The sequence below is a fragment of the Oratosquilla oratoria genome, chromosome 11 (genome assembly GCF_046742065.1).
Source record: "Oratosquilla oratoria isolate Oo_2021 chromosome 11, ASM4674206v1, whole genome shotgun sequence".
In the NCBI taxonomy this organism is placed as follows: Eukaryota; Metazoa; Arthropoda; class Malacostraca; order Stomatopoda; family Squillidae; genus Oratosquilla; species Oratosquilla oratoria.
In genome coordinates, this window is record NC_134787.1 from 27,865,785 (window position 1) to 27,883,730 (window position 17,946).

The 17,946-nt window shown below is 40.0% G+C and overlaps 1 long non-coding RNA gene across 1 annotated transcript; it reads left to right on the forward strand.

Moving 5' to 3' along the window:
* Positions 1–313: 313 nt before the first annotated feature.
* Positions 314–6,895, forward strand: LOC143029693 (uncharacterized). The gene is made up of 3 exons (XR_012966864.1): positions 314–593; positions 5,264–5,396; positions 6,541–6,895. It is a non-coding gene; the product is annotated as an uncharacterized LOC143029693 (long non-coding RNA).
* The last annotated feature ends 11,051 nt before the right edge of the window (positions 6,896–17,946 follow it).

Below are 17,946 nucleotides of genomic sequence, written 5' to 3' on the forward strand. Positions count from 1 at the left end.
AGGCCGAATAAATTTGACATTCACTTGAATAAGATCTGCTAAGGACATCGCTAGTCATCAGAGCATAGCGATCTGTTTTATCTTATATCGGTAAAATACTATGAAAGTCATAGTTACCCTTAACTTAAAAATCGTTCTCTGTAATAACTATTTATCTGTAATATGAAATACCTTGGTTGAATTGCAGGTAATTCTCTTATTGATGGAATATGGAAAGTACTTTATAAACTAATTTCACTGAGAGGAATATACATATATAATTTTTACATCGTCTGTTCACCATTTTATCACATTGTTCGTTTCATATCGGTCAGACTGGTGTTTAGGTGGCTACCATCTTGAAAGCAAATGTAAGTTTACATAAAGTGTAACGAAGTGTTTTTATAACACAAAGGGTAGGATATTTGAGAAACAATGGGTCGAGCTACTAGCGTTTGGTGGTCAGCATTTAAGAAGTATAAGGTTGTCATTATATTCCCAACCTTAACAGCATTAGCCATAGGAGCAGATATTCTTCATACTCGGAAGTGGAAAGCCGATCAAGCTGATAAGTTAACGCGAGCAGGAGGCATTGCATCATAGTATAATTTAAGGTAATATTTTGCAGCTGTGAGGGAATGATATTTCGTAGGGTAGATGAATGGTAAAATTCCAGAAGCATGCAAAGACGAATAAAATTTTCAAATGAAAAAGCTAAGTGGTAAATGCATTTGCAGGTTACGGGAACAACCAAATTATTACTGTATAATGACCATGTAGGTTTTTCTTGTTTGTCAAAGTTTACACATGGAGATTAATTCGGGAAATTGCACTTTCAATCTAGGTGTTACATATCTGTAGATAGTTTTCTATAACTGTCGTTATTGATTTGGCACAACTAATAACTAGCATTGCTCCCCTACCTTTCTGAGCTGTACACAGTAAAATGGATTACCTTTAATCCCTTTATATTTAATTCGTTTCCATTAAGTTTAACACAATTTTTTTCTTCTTTTTTGTATCTGAAAAAATATTATTTCTATGGAAGGTAAGGTAGGTTAGGATAGGAGAGTGTATGGTCAACTCGGCCCATTGCCAACTTCATGTACTTGTCTTGACCCGGTCTTGCTAAATGCCGACCAAAGTCGACCAACGCCGACCAAAACCACACAACGACGGTTTTTGCTCAAATGTATAATTTATATATATAAAATGGCACATGGTTGCATTATTTGACCTATTTTCTTTAAAATGTGTGATTTCCATGTAAAATGATCAAAGAGAAGTTACGTTTTTATCCTCTGCAAAATTACCAACCGGCAACCAACGCCGACCAAACCCAAACAATGATGGCTTTTGCTCAAATGTATAATTTTAAATAAAAAGTAGCATATGGTTGCATTCTTTGACCTATTTTCTTTAAAATGTGTGATTTCCATGTAAAATCATCAAAGAGAAGTTATGTTTTTATCCTCTGCAAAATTACCAACGTCGACCAAAACCACACAATGACGGTTTTTGCCCAAATGCATAATTTATATATAAAAAATAGCATATGGTTGCATTATTTGACCTATTTTCTTTAAAATGTGTGAATTCCATGTAAAATCATCAAAGAGGATACGTTTTTGTCATTTGAGCAAAAGCTGTCATTGTTTGGGTTTGGTCGGCGTTGGTTGCCGGTTGGTAATTTTGCAGAGGATAAAAACGTAACTTTTCTCTGATGATTTTACATGGAAATCACACATTTTAAAGAAAATAGGTCAAATAATGCAACCATATGCTATTTTTTATATATAAATTATGCATTTGATCAAAAACCATCATTGTGTTGTTTTGGTCGGCGTTGGTCGACTTTGGTTGGCGTTTAGTGAGACCCACTTGACCAAGTCAGCCAAAATTATAACAAAAACACTACCTTGACCTGCCATGACTAACTCCATTTTATTTATCTATTTATTTTTTTAAGAAGTGCATGGTTAAGTTAGAGTAGACAAATATGCCATATTTAATTTCTTCAACCTCCACAACCACATCTATCAAAACAAAGATTCTCAAGCAGCCAATGGGCCAAGTTTGCAATTGGCCGAGCTAGCCAGCAAGCGTTAGGAGCTATTGGACAATAGTTTCATGTTAAGTATGCTTGCATGCTTTTGGAGTTTTACCATGTGTTCTAAATTGAATCGACTCCGTAATTTGCCAAAATTGGTGGTTACTTGTGCCGTATTTAGCACCAGGAGGAGTTGAGGGTTCCGAGGGGGCCAACAGCTGGGACTACTACCAAGTTGTATCTTGTGTATCATTAGACAAGTAAAGAAAAAATATATATTGATCTATCAGTCAAGGTATTATATTCCATCATCCTTAAGGATCAAAGTATCCTGCAGGTGGCTCAGAATAAGATCATAAGATATATATTAGTCATGCCTTGCAAGATGGATGGATGTGCTGTGTCTTGCGACACTGCTTCTGACCCAGGGCAGTGGACGGGATGCGGGGGTGACCCGTCGTCCAGGAGGTGCCGAGATAAGAGGGAGGGAGTAGGGTGGAGGGGAGTGGTTTCTGTGCCTGTTTCTTTTTGGCTACCCCCTGTGTAAGGGGGCCTTTGGTATATGTATGTATGCCTTGCAGGAGCCATATAGGAGCTGAGGAATTTGTAAAACTGGGAATGTTGCCAGTTCATTACCACATAAACAACTGAAACTAAATCATGTATACAACTTATACAGTAATAATGCTCTAAAGTACCTAAGATACAATTTAAGGGAAATTTGCATTTCTATACAATACAACTCACGACCTCCAGAAGTATTTTTTCCTGTTGATTTTGATGTGTTTTAAACTATTCTAGCATTAGTTATTGGTGAAAATTACTTGTTTTTGATGTAGCTCTTATCTTTTCAAAGATAATAAAAAAAAAGTATATAATTTCTGACAACTATGCACATCAGAATTGTTGAAAACACACAAAATCAACACGAAAAAATATTTCTGGAGGCCATATACCAACAACTACACACATCAGAATTGTTAAAAACACAATCAACAAGAAAAAATATTTCTGGAGGTCATTTAAACTCGTGTTTACCAACCTCTCAATCACCAAAGATGCTACCTAGCAAAAAACTGCTATTTTTGATAACCTAACAAAGCCTACCCTAACCAACCTAACCTAACCAAGCCTAACTAAGCCTAACCCTCCAAACCTAACCTACCAAACCAAACTAACTTAACCAAGCCTAACCTAACCAAACCTCCAACCTAGAGAATTCTCAGCTGTTTTCTACTGGTACTTGTTTATTGTCAGCTGGTGGATGGGAAGGGGTTATCTGGTGATGAGCTATCTCCTGATGGCAAATCTGGATTGTCATCCAAGGTATTGACGTGGTACTGTGGATGATTTTCCTGTCGATTCCTGTGAGGCTTGTAGAGATTACCAGCAGCAACCATAAGTGAATGAACAGGGAAGTTCACAATTTGGACTATCCACAGCAGATAGAACTCTGTGATTTCATATATACCAGTGTGTTTTCATTATTGGAATGGAAATTGTACACAAATCTCCAATAATTGTACGGACAGCCAGGACACAAAATTGACACAACTGCCATAGCCACTCTTAGATTCAAACTGACCGTGAATCACCTCGCTTTACAAACTGCTGTGCAGGATGTTTGAAATAATCATCGCCAATTGGCTACAACTAATGCACGTCTCGACACTGATCGTGATGTCATGATTGAGTGGCACACTGCATCATTGATGTAGACCACCTGCTTCCTCTTGTTTAAGAAAATGCAACCATATACTTATTTTTCCTCCACTTTAAATTCTTTCGACTTTCTTAGGAAGATATAGTCTATAGCATCAAACACTTTGGCAAAGTTGAGGTATATAACATCTACGTTCATACCCTTATTTACAGTCGAGTAGTGTCATAATGCTGGAGTAGTTGTGATACACATGACCAACCACTACAAAAACTGTGTTGTCCCTCATTGGATTTGTTATTGCATATCATATATTGGACAATCCTTTTCCTCAATATTCTTTCCATTACCTTTGTAATATGAGACATTAAAGCCAGTGGTCTGTAGCTTTTTGGCTCACCTCTCAAACCCCCCGTGTAGACTGAGGAAACTATACCTTTCAGTAGATCAGGAATTTCCCATGTCCAATGACTTCCTATATATTTTGTGTAAGGGTGGTGCAAGTACTTTGCAACATATCTTCAACAAAATTCCAGGTATATTGTCTGGTCCAGCAACAAAGTTTGGTCTCCATTCTTTCATAGCAGCTTCTACATCTTGTACTGTAAAAGTGATATCAAGAGCCTGTCTGCCTCTACAAGCTGTCCATCATGCTGGGGGGACCTATACCTGCATTTGTTTTTAAATTCCTTTTTGCCAAAGCATAAAAAATTTGTTTTATTGCTGTCAATTCTTTTCACTCCTGTTCATTCAGAAATGATTCCTTAAGTTTCAGTTCAATGTCTACAATTTGCTGGTTAATTTTGTGCTTTACTTCATCTTTGAGTGGTGATAACTGGAGGTTCTTTTGGTGCTTCCCTCGTTTCCTCATTAGCACCCTCCTGCCCTTTGGGATTTTACATTTATGTAATATCCTCATTGGTATGACAGACATACAGTGGTCAAGAAAAATGTCCAGCATTTTGTTATACTGTAGTCTTTGGTGTCAAGAGCTCATCCCAGTTTGCTTCTCATAGAGACTGGTTGAGCAGTTCCCAGCAGAATTTATTACTAAAGAAGTGTATCCAAGATTTGGTTTATCAGTGGGTAATAGTCACTTGGAGTACATTATTCTCAGTGCTAACTGAATTTTTTGTCACCTCAACCATGTTATCATCCGAGAATGCTGTTTTATGAACACTAACCGTGTACTAGTTCTGTATCATTAGTCAAAACTAGATTCAAGTATGTTGTGTTTTCATGTGGGCTCAAAGTTCAAGTTGTCTATTAGTCCAAAAAAGGGTGCCTGTTGATGATCCATGTATGAAAAACCAGTCTTCTAGAAGGCCAGCATATAATGGACATGTTGAAGTCTCATAGTACTATGAAATCCAATTTTTCATAAAGTTAAGTGTTTTCCTTTACATCTTAACTCCTGGCAAGAAATTCCATTGCATTAGATGTATAATCTAATGTTTTGCATGCTTTAGAATTAAGTGAATAATTTATTAATATGTTGATAATATTGAATTTGAGTTAATACAGATCGTCTTCCTATCATTATGACATTCTAAAGTTTCTTTCTTGTTTAACAGATAAAATGTCTTTTTTTGCACATGTGAATTGGATGCAGAAGGGGGTGTTTAAGGCAGCCAGCTGGCCTGTCTTAGGAATACTGATTGGAGCCTTTTTTGACAGGAAAGAAACTGAAAGAATGACAATGTTCAGGTAATGTAAAGACTTTGTGTAATGGTAATCATCAAAGGAACGGAGAGAGAGATGTAGTGAAAGTTGAGTTGAGTGAGGGAATAGGATGATTACCAGGTGAAACTGAAACATTTGTGGAATGGAATGAATTATATGCTGTAGTAATAATAATTGTTGCTATTAAGGGCAATGAGAAGCTTTTACACAAGTAGTAGAGCATTTGTTAAGGTTAGGAGTGGTGAGAATGAATGATTAGTGGTTAAGGTGGGACTGCCAAGTTTGTGTTCTCTCTCCATGGTTATTCTATGTTTACATGGATGCACTGAACTGAGCCATTTGTCTGTTGGCTTCAGATGATGGGTTTGGAGCATGTTGGGCATGTGTATTGTGTGCTGGGCCCAGGATTGCTCTCTTCATCTCAAGCTAATAGTAGGAAAAGAGGGATGATCGCCAGAGAATCACCCCTCAGTGCAGAAAAAATGCAAAGATGCATTGTTGTAAAAAGGGGTGCGGTACTCGCCTTAGTAACAGAAGCTGCTCCTAGGGATCAGTGCCACCTGTGTGAGAGCCAGTGGCAGGGGTATTTTGTGGCCCTTAAGCCTTGGGGTTCGGCGGTCCCATGACAAAAATGTTACCACACTAGGACCACTCCTGGTGTGCAGAAGTCACAGCACTCAACTTCAGATAGCTGAGCTCCAATCCAGGTAGCTGTTGACCAAATCCAGTACATGATCCAACAAAACACACAAAACAAAATAGAAATGCCATTTGGTGAATCATGTGCTGGATTTGGGAGCTTGGCTATCTGAACCTGAGCACTGACTTTTCTTACACCACATACCAGTACCCAATCTCAAAGGAGACAGTAACAAAGGATTATAAAGGCGGAGCATGCCGACAGGAGACCTTTTGATCCATATCTGATGATTGAAGCTTTCATCTGAAGCTTTCGTCAAATGAGTATATCATGAACTCTTCTGCAGCATGCATTTGTGTTTAAGTAGAGGAAGTCCAGAGTTTTGTGAATTAATATCACAGTTGAAGGGACTAAAGAAGATAGAGGAATGATGGTAATGGTGATAATAGTAATAGTGCTGATTTTAACTTGTTAAACTTGAGGGGGGTACCATGGTTTTGTAGACTTCATGAGTATTTCTATTTACAGAGACAAGTCTGCTTTGTATCATCGTGAAATGGAGGAAGGAGAGAAACCATCTTGGCCCTGAGTATTTTAGTGTTTATCATTTCTTGCTAAAGGTTGGATCTTGCTTTGTAAAATGGGTAAATATTATAATTTGAAAGGTTAGTATATCCCCCTCACCAGAAAAGGAAACCCTGTTGAAAGAAATACTATATTTTTTGAGAGGTCAGCTGATTAGAAAAAATGATAATATAAAATTTCATAAATGTAACTTAATAAAAGCTGGAAACAAGTTTGTGGAATGGATTGATTAGAAATAGGACAGAGAATGTGAATATTAATATGTAAGTGATTTATGTAAATATATGAATATTGTTTATTTTTCTTTTACTTTCCTGTGCCAGCAAAATAACATGAGATGAAAACAGTTGATTTAGTTTGAAACAAAAGATGTACATTGGTACAGAAATGTGGCTGTCATAGCAGCCACCACCTAACCCTTCCTTTAGCAGGAAAACCCCCATTATCTGAGGACATTTGTTTGGTTTATGCTATAAGACAAAAGCAAGCACTATCAACTAATAAGTGTTTAACCCTTTGATTAGATGGTATTACCTAGTAACCAGGTGTGTGAAGTTGCACTGAAAAAAAATTGACTGATGCAGACCAGGAAATTTCAAAAGTTGCAACATTAACTCTTAACTGCCACCCCAGCTTGAGTGGGTGGGGGCTTAAGAATATTGTCACTGTATTCCCAGCCAGCCATAGTGCCATATAAAGGGACAGAGCAAATGGGCTAGAGATTCCTCTCTGTGTTGACCCTTTACTAATATGGGAAAGATGGGTAGAGTATTTTAGAGAAATGTTGAATGTGGAGTAGGGATTGGGAGGCACTAAGGAAATAATGGTGATGGGAGAGTAAAAAGGAAGAGATACAAGAAAAGATGAGGTACAAGGAGCTATGAAAATTAAGAGAACTGGTAGGCACCTGTGTAGCCATTGGAAGTGGTTCTTTGGTGTGTGTAGCCACATATTGTCTGGTGTTGGTAAGTTAAAGCCAGCAGGGACCTTTTTCTTGGATTTTATTGTAAAGCAGTAATATGAATTAAAGACAGGGACAGGAGTCCTGTCAGTAAGAATCTCTGTAGGGTCAGAAGTCCCTAGTCTGAGGATGTATTCCCAGAGGTGGCAATACAGTTGCCAGCATTTATACGCAAAAATACATGTATTGAGGGGGTTGACTCATTTCGGTGATTCGCTCGATCGGATTATGCATTTCTGGTCCTCCCAACCTTATCTTTTCATGTAAGACAATGGAAATTTAACACAATGTGCAGGGAAATGGGATGCATCTGTGACAGAAATTTCATTGAAATCCATTAAGAAATTTTTACACAACAGACGATTTACTTGCAATTTTGAGTTATTTTTTAAATAACGTCTATTTTTCCAAAAGTATGAGGAGAATAATGATTTCCTTTGGTGTACAGTTAGTAGACATCCAGATGTACCTAAACTAGTATACTCGTAATTATAAGTGAAAAAGAAAGTCAGCCATACAGCAAATTATATAAAAAAAAATTGACTTTAAAATTTTTTCAAAAATATATATCAAGTAGGTTAAGAATGAATTTACTAGTTTTGTTAGATATAAGTATCACGATCATTTTCCAACAAGAATGATCAAAATTGCTTATTTACACACGAAGTTATAGTTACTTTTGTGCGAAAAAACTAGTTTTGAGAAAAGACCATTTCCATGTTTATATATTCACTACTCCATAAAATTGCCTCCAAAGAGTATCAAATGCACATATCTACTTACATATTCCTTTGACCATTTCTGGGAAGTAAGCAGCAGATGTTCATTACATTTCTTTTATACCCATGCCAGCTGAGAATCGTGACAATCCTAACCTTCCATATCCTTCACATAATGAATGGTACACATGCATTACAATCCCTTTGCTAAGGTGAGTATTCTTGCACTTCTCAGGTTCAGAATGGAGCAAAATACTTCGGCAACTATCACATCTGACATATTTAGTTATACATACATACATATACCAAAGCTTTTTTCCCCCTTGCCAGGGGGGTAGCCAAAAAGGACAAGGCACAAAAACACTCCCACCCATTTCATCCCCGAAAACACTCCACACCCCTCCACCCTCCCTCCCATCTTAGCACCTCCTAGATGACGGGTCATCCCTGCACCCTGTCCACTGCCCTGGGTCAGAAGCAGTGTCGCAGGACACAGCACATCCACAGCAAGGCCGCTTCATTAAATCAGCGACCCCCCCTCTCCGTCCCCCCATATAAAGGAGAGGACGGGGAGAAATCCCTTCGGGCTGCATCAAAATTTTTGCTCACACACACTACCTCACCCCCATTCCCCCGTCCAATCCACCTCATGCATCACAACATTTTCCATATACAACCATTCTCCATTCACCCCTGTCTTCTGTCCTCTCCCGTCCTTCCTCAACAGACATTCCCCTCTTCCCCAAAGCCCCCTTCACCCCATCCATCCATCTCATCCTAGGACGTCCCCTCATGTTCACACCCTCCACATCTGCCTTCCATACCTCCTTTACTAGTCTTTCTTCACTCATTCTTTCCATGTGTCCAAACCATCCTAATACTCTTTCATCCACCCTATCTCCCAGCTCCCTTTCCACCCCTGTTCTCCTCCTCATTTCTCACTATCCAGCCTAGTAACCCCCATCATACTTCTCAGACACTTCATCTCAAACACATTCAAGTTCCTTCTCTCTTCCTCTCTCATGTTCCATGTTTCTGCTCCATACAGTGCTGTTGGCACAATCACTCCTTCATACAGTCTCCTCTTAGCATCCATTCCCAGATTCCTATTCCTCATTACACTTTTTAAACCACCAAGGCATTTACTCGCTTCTCTCAATCTACATTCTACCTCCACCTTCACTCCACCCTTTCCTGCCACATTTGCACCCAAATATCTAAAACTATCCACTTCCTCCAGTTGCTCTCCCTTAATGCTCACTTCCAGATTACTGCCACTTTCACCCCTTGTACATCTCATCACCTTACTTTTACCCACATTTATCTTCAGTTTTCTTCTATCACACACTCTCCCAAACTCTGTCACCAGCTTCCTCAATCCCTCCTCCGATCCTGCCACAAGCGCAGTGTCGTCCGCAAACAACAGCTGGCTCACCTCCCACTTTTCTCCATTTTCCTTAACCATCTCCAATCCCTGACCCACTACCCTTGCATTCACCTCTTGCACCACCCCATCCATGTATAAGTTGAACAGCCAGGGTGACATAATGCATCCCTGACAAAGTCCCACCTTTACCTCAAACCACTCACTCTCCATTTCTAATCCTGACACAAGCTCTACTACTCTCATAAAAACTCTTGACAGCTCCTAGAAGCTTTCCTCCTATCCCGTATATCCGCATAACCTCCCACAGTGCCTTTCTGTCTACCCTGTCGTAAGCCTTTTCCAGATCCATAAAGGCCCAGAAAACATCCTTCCCCTTACCTATAGTTTTCTCACATATCTGTCTTACCACAAAAATCTGATCTACACAACCTCTACCTGTCCTAAACCCACACTCTTCCTCACCAATTACTCCCTCTGTTCCTCTCCTAATCCTCTCAATCAAGATCCTCCCATAAGCCTTCCCAACTACATTTAACAAGCTAATCCCTCTGAAACTACTACATTCACACTTGTCCCCCTTTCCCTTGTAAAGTGGAACTATACACGCACTCCTCCAGTCCTCTGGCACTCTACCTTCTCTCCAGCAAACATTAAATAACCTCACCAACCAGTCCACCATCACTATACCTCCTTTTTTAAGACATTCTGCATGGCATCCATCCAGACCAGGTGCCTTACCTGCTTTCATCATCTTAACTGCTGCCTTCACTTCATCCTTATATCTCCTCCATTTTCCTCACTCATCACTCTCATTTTCTTAGCATTTCCCACTGCAGCTATCTTTCCCTCCCTATCCTCCTTCACATTAAGCAACTCCCTAAAATATTCTGCCCATCTTCCCCTTACTGCCTTCTCTTCCATTATCATCTCTCCATCTGCACCTTTTACCTTTTCTTCTCTACTTGATTCGCCTCCTCTTCCTCTTTTAATTTCTCTCCAAAACATCTTTTTATTACTTTCAAAATTTTCTGTCATACTCTTACCCCATTTTACATCTGCTCTCCTCTTTACCTCCTTTACCTTTTTCTTTACTTCTCTTTTCTTTTCCCTGTACTTCTCATATGACTCCCTCGTCCTACTTTGTAACCAATCTGTGAAAGCTCGCTTCTTCTCTTCTACAACCGTCTTCATTTCCTCATCCCACCATTCACTACCCTTCCTTCTATTTCCTCCTGACCTTCTTGTTCCACACACCATCCTTGCACACTTTGTGACTCCCTCCTTGAACCATCCTCCACACCTACCTCCACTCTATCCTTCACTCCCTCCCATTCCTCCTTCAGCTTCCTCTTGTACTCCTTCTCCTTTTCCTCTTCGTTTAGAGAGTTCACTCTAAGCACCTCCCTACCTTTTGTCCCTTTCCTCTTCCTCCATCTGTCCTCCACTCTCAACTTACCTTCCACCAGAAAATGATCTGATATTCCCCCACCCTCTCCCCTTAGCACATGTACATCCCTAACTCTTCCTATCATAATCCTATTTACCACTACATAATCCATTAAAGCTCTATCTACCACCTTTCCTTCCACCACCCTCTCCCATGTGTACTTATGCTTGACTTTCTTCCGAAACACTGTATTTGCTATCATCAACTCTCTTTCTAGACACATTTCCACCATCAACTCTCCACTACGATTCTTTCCTGGAACACCACATTTCCCAACCACTCCATCAATTGGCTCCTTTCCTACCCTAGCATTAAGGTCTCCCAGTACTATTACATTTACACTTCTCCCTAAACCCTCTATGCACTCATTTAAATCTATCCAAAAGGCCTCCCTTTCTTCTACATTCTTCTCACTGCCAGGCTCATATGCACTTACAAAAACCCACATCTCCTTTCCCAGTTTCACCTTCATCCACATTATCCTTGAGGAAACCTCCTTCCACTCCACTACACGTTTACCTATCTCTTCACTTACAAGTATAGCCACCCCTTCCCTCCCTCGCCCTCTCTTCACTCCTGATAACCTCCCACTTACACTCCCAAACTTACAATCGCCCTTCCCTTTCAGCTTAGTTTCACTCAAAGCCAACACATCCATCTTTCTTCTCACAAACATACTACCTATCTCTTCCCTTTTACTCTCATCTGTACCACATCCACGCACATTAAAAGACCCAAACCTTAGGGTGCTGGACCAAGGCCCTCCAGCCCCTCTTATGCCTCTGCCTTTTTTTCTAGGAATGTGCCCTGTAGGGCTACAAGGAGAGGGATGCCTAGTCCCAATCCCCGTCCCTTTTTTCTCGCCTCTTACGATCCAAGTGGGAATACTTGGTGGCAGTATTCTTTTCCCCCACCACAGGGAATTCCCCCACCATAGAAAAAGAAAATACTCAGAGAAATGGTACAGTATAGCAACAAGGGTTGGGGGACAGCATAACGGAGGGACAGTCATAGTATAAAAGTGTCATCATTTGTCTATGAACAGAGTTTTCCTCTATCATAGACAAAATGATGTGTGGCTCTGGTCCGTAGGGGCGCCCCATATAAACCCTAAAGTATCGACTGCATGCTACTTTGCCACAGTAACAAGCAGCCAATACCCCAGACGGGGTAGTGAATTTATAAACAAGAAATGTATAAAACAGGATAGCATGTGGAGAAATGACGCACGCATACGCTGAACCCTTTTTCGATCGCACTGAGTGTGGTGACTGCTGCCTAACCTATCGTACAACAATATCAGAGTATAAAATTCTCAAAAACAACAACAAAAAAACGATAAAATACAAGGAAAACAAACCATAGCAAAGAAAGGGGCGTGGCTGACGGGCGGACCTTTAAATCTCTGGCCCTTTAAACCCGCCATTACCTGAGAAGGGTGGCGTTATACGTCTGGAAACCAGTCCCGCGGTGTTCAGGGACACCACACCAGCCCACACACGAAGTTTGACAAAATCGAATATTTTTCACCGAAATGAGAGAGAACCCCCTTAACCTATTGTATTTACCTAATTGTATTGTTTGAACTTGGGCTATATCACCTAAGCTATTCCACATATCATCAGTATGGAAAACTGGATTTCTTCACATCCTTTCAACATGTGGTCTTTCTTAATTTACTTCCATGACTTTCAGGCCCTCCCATCTATTAATCCGGAGATCTCTATCAATTCAATCTATCCCCGTTAATGACCTGAACACTGTAATCATGTCACCACTTTCTCTCTAATCTTTCAAAATTGGTAGACCCAGTACTTTTAGCATATCATTCAGTCTGTGTGGGGACCATACTACTGATGCATACTACAGTCTTGGATTAGGGTTTTGATGAGTTTTTTCATCATCTCTTCTACCACATAATGGAATGCCACTTTATTCTTCCGCAGTAGTCCATATGTCTCTCCCACAATCCTGCTGATTTGTCTGTCAGGTGACAGATTATCTTTTATCAACACTCCCAAGTCTTTCTCCTCTTTTGCTTTTGTAATTTCACATTTCTCCATGAGGGTTTGCAGTAGTGGTTTACAGTGGTTATATTTTCTATACTGTTCATACATTTTGAGTTATATAGTTGATTTAGTCATTAATATTAAATGTTTCAATGTGGTGGGTGGTTTGTAGTTAGTACTTTGGTAGGTATAAGGATAATTGGTGTGTGTCTAGTGACACAATGTACTCGTTTCAGAACTTTACATTGGGCAGTGGCATGACGTGTGATATATGTTGACTCAGGTTGTTTGTTTGTGATTTAGAAATGTGGAGGTCAGCAAGGGATTAGTGGAATTGATTAGTGTAAATGTGGGGTTAAAAGGTGCCAATGGATATCAACATCCTGTTGATGGTCTGTGGGACATGTATCATGTGGGAGTTGCATAAGGTTATATATGTTTAGAACATGGTTATATGGTTGTGGTATATAGTTACATATTGCCTCCCGACCTCTGAGAATGGTGCATCCTCATACCTTGGGTCAAGGTTGAGATGGAGCGATGTTGGCACTGATAATTGTAAAAGGATGTTATGATAGGTATTAAGTCCTTAATGGGAGATATTCACAAGCGAGTACTGTACATTTGGTTTGATTGAGTTCTAGTGAAAAGAGGGGTTTACATGTATTGTATGGCAAACATTCAATTAAACTATGTTGCAATGCATGAAAGGGACTGGGTGGGGATGGGGGGGGTGAGGGAGTATGTGTGAAAAATAATTTGACACAACCCATAGGGATTTCTCCCAGTCTTCTCTTTTTCTGCATGAGAGGATGGAAAGAGGGGTCGCCGATTTAATGAAGCAGCCTTGCTGTTGATGTGTTGGGTCCTGCGACACTGCTTCTAAACAAGGGCAGTGGGCGAGATGCAGGGATGACCCATCATCCAGGAGGAGCCACAATAAGAAGAAGGGAGGGGATGAATGGGAGTGGATTTTATGCCTTTGTTTTTTGGCTACCTCCCTTGTAAGGGGGAAAGCCTTTGGTATATGTATGTTGTTTCTGCATCATTAGAATTTAAATTTTCATTCTCTGTTTTCAATTACGGTTTTTCACTTTTCTGGTTTCAACTGATTTTCAATATTTCTCTTTTCAATGAGATTTTATGTGATTAGTTGTCACAGTACTGTAGTTCAGGATCCTTTTTCGACAAAATTTTTATAGGTTATTTTCACTGTAGTTCACTTTAATTTAATCAACTATCATACATACGAATACCAACGGCCTTTTCCCTCTTACAAGGGAGGTAGCCAAAGTCAAATCCACTCCCACTAAATTCATCCCCACATACTCCACTCCCATTTACCACCCCTCCCTCCCTCTTTTCTTGGCTCCTGGATGACGGATTATCCCTGCACCTCACCCACTGCCCTGGGTCATTAAACCAGCAACCATCCCCTCTGTCTCCTCATGCAGGAAAAAAAGAAAAAAGAGAAGATGGAGAGAACCCTTTGGGCTGCATCAAAATATAATTCATACATATTCCTCACCTAACATATATATTTTGCAGATTAAAAGCAGGAAAGACGAAATAGAAAGAGCAGAAACTAAACAAGCCTATTAACAAGAGGGCAGAGATCAGAGAAAAGAAAGAGAAACATGAATGAAATAGAGGAAACTATTCAGAAAGGTAAAAGTATTAAAGGGACCTAACGCAGACATGGTTTAGGAAGACAGCAAATGATATATTTGAAAGAAATAGAGAAATCATTAACTGCAGAGACAGAATGGTAAAAAGAGCAGAAGAATTTTATCAAGACCTTTACTCATTGAAGACCATAGTTGAGTCAGTAAATTCATCTATAGACGTTAGTGTACAAGAGATTACAAAGGGAGAAGTAGAATTTGCTCTAAAAACTTTGAAACTAGGAAAAGTACCTGGGGAAGATGGTATATCACTAGATCTGTTGAAAGACAGGGAAAGAAGTTCATATTAAATTAGCTTGGTTGTACACCCAGTGCTTACGTCAAGAAACCATTCCTGAATCGTGGTGTAATGCTATAGTTATTTTCTTTCATAAAAAAGGAGACCAGAAGGACCTTAGTAACTATCGACCAATTAGCTTGCTATCAAATGTATATAAAGTATTCTCCAAGATCCTTACAAATAGACTAAGTCAAGTTTTAGATGAAAACCAAGAGAACAGGCAGGATTTAGGAGCGGATATTCAACTCTAGACCACTTGCAGGCGATAAACCAACTAATCGAGAAAACAACAGAATACAATATACCTCTTTTGTTTAGCTTTTGTAGATTACAAGGCCTTTGACTCAGTAGAACAAATAGCAGTACTAAACTCATTACGCAAGCAGGGTACAAATGAACAGATCGTAAGAGTTTAGAAAAGATTTATGCAAAAGGTACCACTATAATTCGACTACATAAAGATACAGAAAAGATCAGGATTGAGGAAGGAATACAGCAAGAGGATACTATTTCACCCAAATAATTTACAGCTTGTTTGGAAGAGATTTTCAGAAGGTTAAGTTGGAAAGAGAAAAGTTTGAAGATTAATGGTGAATATTTGAACCACCTAAGATTTGCAGATGACATTATTCTTATTTCAGAAAAAGACTGGCAAGATATACTGAGTGATCTGAACAAGGAAAGTCTCAAAGTAGGCCTAAAAATGAATAAGATTCAAAGTAATGTTCAACATGAAAGCTCAAAGTAAAGATATTATATATCGATGGTGAGAGTCTTGAAGAAGCTGAGGAGTGTAATTATTTAGGCCAGATGGTGAAAGTGACAGATCATGATAATGAAATAAAAAGACATATTACAATTGGTTGGAAAATGGCAAGTATAATAAAATCCTGAGAGACTCTCTACCTTTATGTTTGAAATGTAAAGTTTACAATCAGTACATTCTGCCAGTAATAATCTACAGGTGTGAGACTTGGAAGCTAACAAAGGTAATGGAAACAAAGCTAAGGACTGCACTGAGGAGAATGGAGAGATCAATGATGGGAACAACGCTGAGAGACCGAAAGAGAGTAAGTTGGGTGAGAGAGCACACTAGAGTGAAAAATGTTGTGGATACAGTAAAAGAGAGGAAGTGGAATTGGGCAGGTAAGTTAGTGCAAACTGATGAGCAATGTAGCAAGTGTGTTACTGAGTGGACACCGCGAGATGGGAAGCATGGAAGAGGGAGACCAGACAGAAAGTAGAGAGACAAGATAGAGAAGTTTGCAGGAGTGACATGGCAGATGTTGGTGCGGTCATGTGAATCATGGAATGCTATGAAGGCCTTTCCTCAGCAGTGGACTCGGGATGGCTGATTTGATTGATTGACCACATACATATATATATATATATATATACAGTCGAACCTTGAAAGCCCGGACCCTCGTATGACCAGTCGAAATGAACAAAGGTGGGACTTTTCAAGCAAAGTTCCCTATTTGTCCGGTAGGTGGCAGCGACGGCCGTACACGTGTACTCAAATCCGACACAGTCAAGCCGCCACCAGGGCTGCCGTTTCGTAGAATTTTGTACCAAAACGTAGTAAAATAGCGGCATGTGGCAACTGCACAAGGACATGAGGAATTTTTTTCTACTTATCAGCGGGCTGTTGAAAATATTCAAAAACTCAAACTTTTGTTTAAAAATCATACATACATACATACATATACCAAGGCTTTTTCCCCCTTCCAAGGGAGGTAGCCACAAAGGGAAAGGCATAAAAACACTCCCACCCATTTCATCCCTAAATACCCTCCACACCCCTCCCACCCTTCCTCTCATCTGAGCACCTCCTGGATGACGGGTCATCCCTGAACCCTGCCCACCGCCCTGGGTCAGAAGCAGTGTCGCAAGACACAGTACATCCACAGCAAGGCCGCTTCATTTAATCGGCGACCCCCCCTCTCCGTCCCCCTTAAAAATCATAGTTATCAAATAATAAATGGTACATCAAAATATGACTTTTATTGGTAATTGTGTTACTTATAAAATATTATACCCCAAAAGATACGTTTTTACCATTTTCTTTAACCATCTCCAATCCCTGACCCACTACCCTTGCATTTACCTCTCGCACTACCCCATCCATGTATAAGTTGAACAGCCAGGGCGACATAACGCATCCTTGACAAAGTCCCACCTTTACCTCGAACCACTCACTATCTCCATTTCTTATCCTGACACAAGCTCTACTACTCTCATAAAAAACTCTTGACAGCTCCTAGAAGCTTTCCTCCTATCCCGTATATCCGCAAAACCTCCCACAGTGCCTATACGTCTACCCTGTCATAAGCCTTTTCCAGGTCCATAAAGGCCCAAAAACATATTTCCCCTTTCCTATAGCTTTCTCACATATCTGTCTTACTACAAAAATCTGATCTACACAACCTCTACCCGTCCTAAATCCACACTGTTCCTCACCAATTACTCCCTCTGTTCCTCTCCTAATCCTCTCAATCAAGATCCTCCCATAAGCCTTCCCAACTACACTTAACAAGCTAATCCCTCTGAAACTACTACATTCACACTTGTCCCCCTTTCCCTTGTAAAGTGGAACTATACATGCAGTCCTCCGGCACTCTACCCTCTCTCCAGCAAACATTAAATAACCTCACCAGCCAGTCCACCATCACTGTACCTCCTTTTTTAAGACATTCTGCATGGCATCCATCCAGACCAGGTGCCTTACCTGCTTTCATCATCTTAACAACTGCCTTCACTTCATCCTTCCTTATTTCTCCTCCATTTTCCTCACTCATCATGGTCATAAGAGGAAATCATTGAAATGTCAAATGATGGAAGTAGGAAAATGAAGTTCTCTG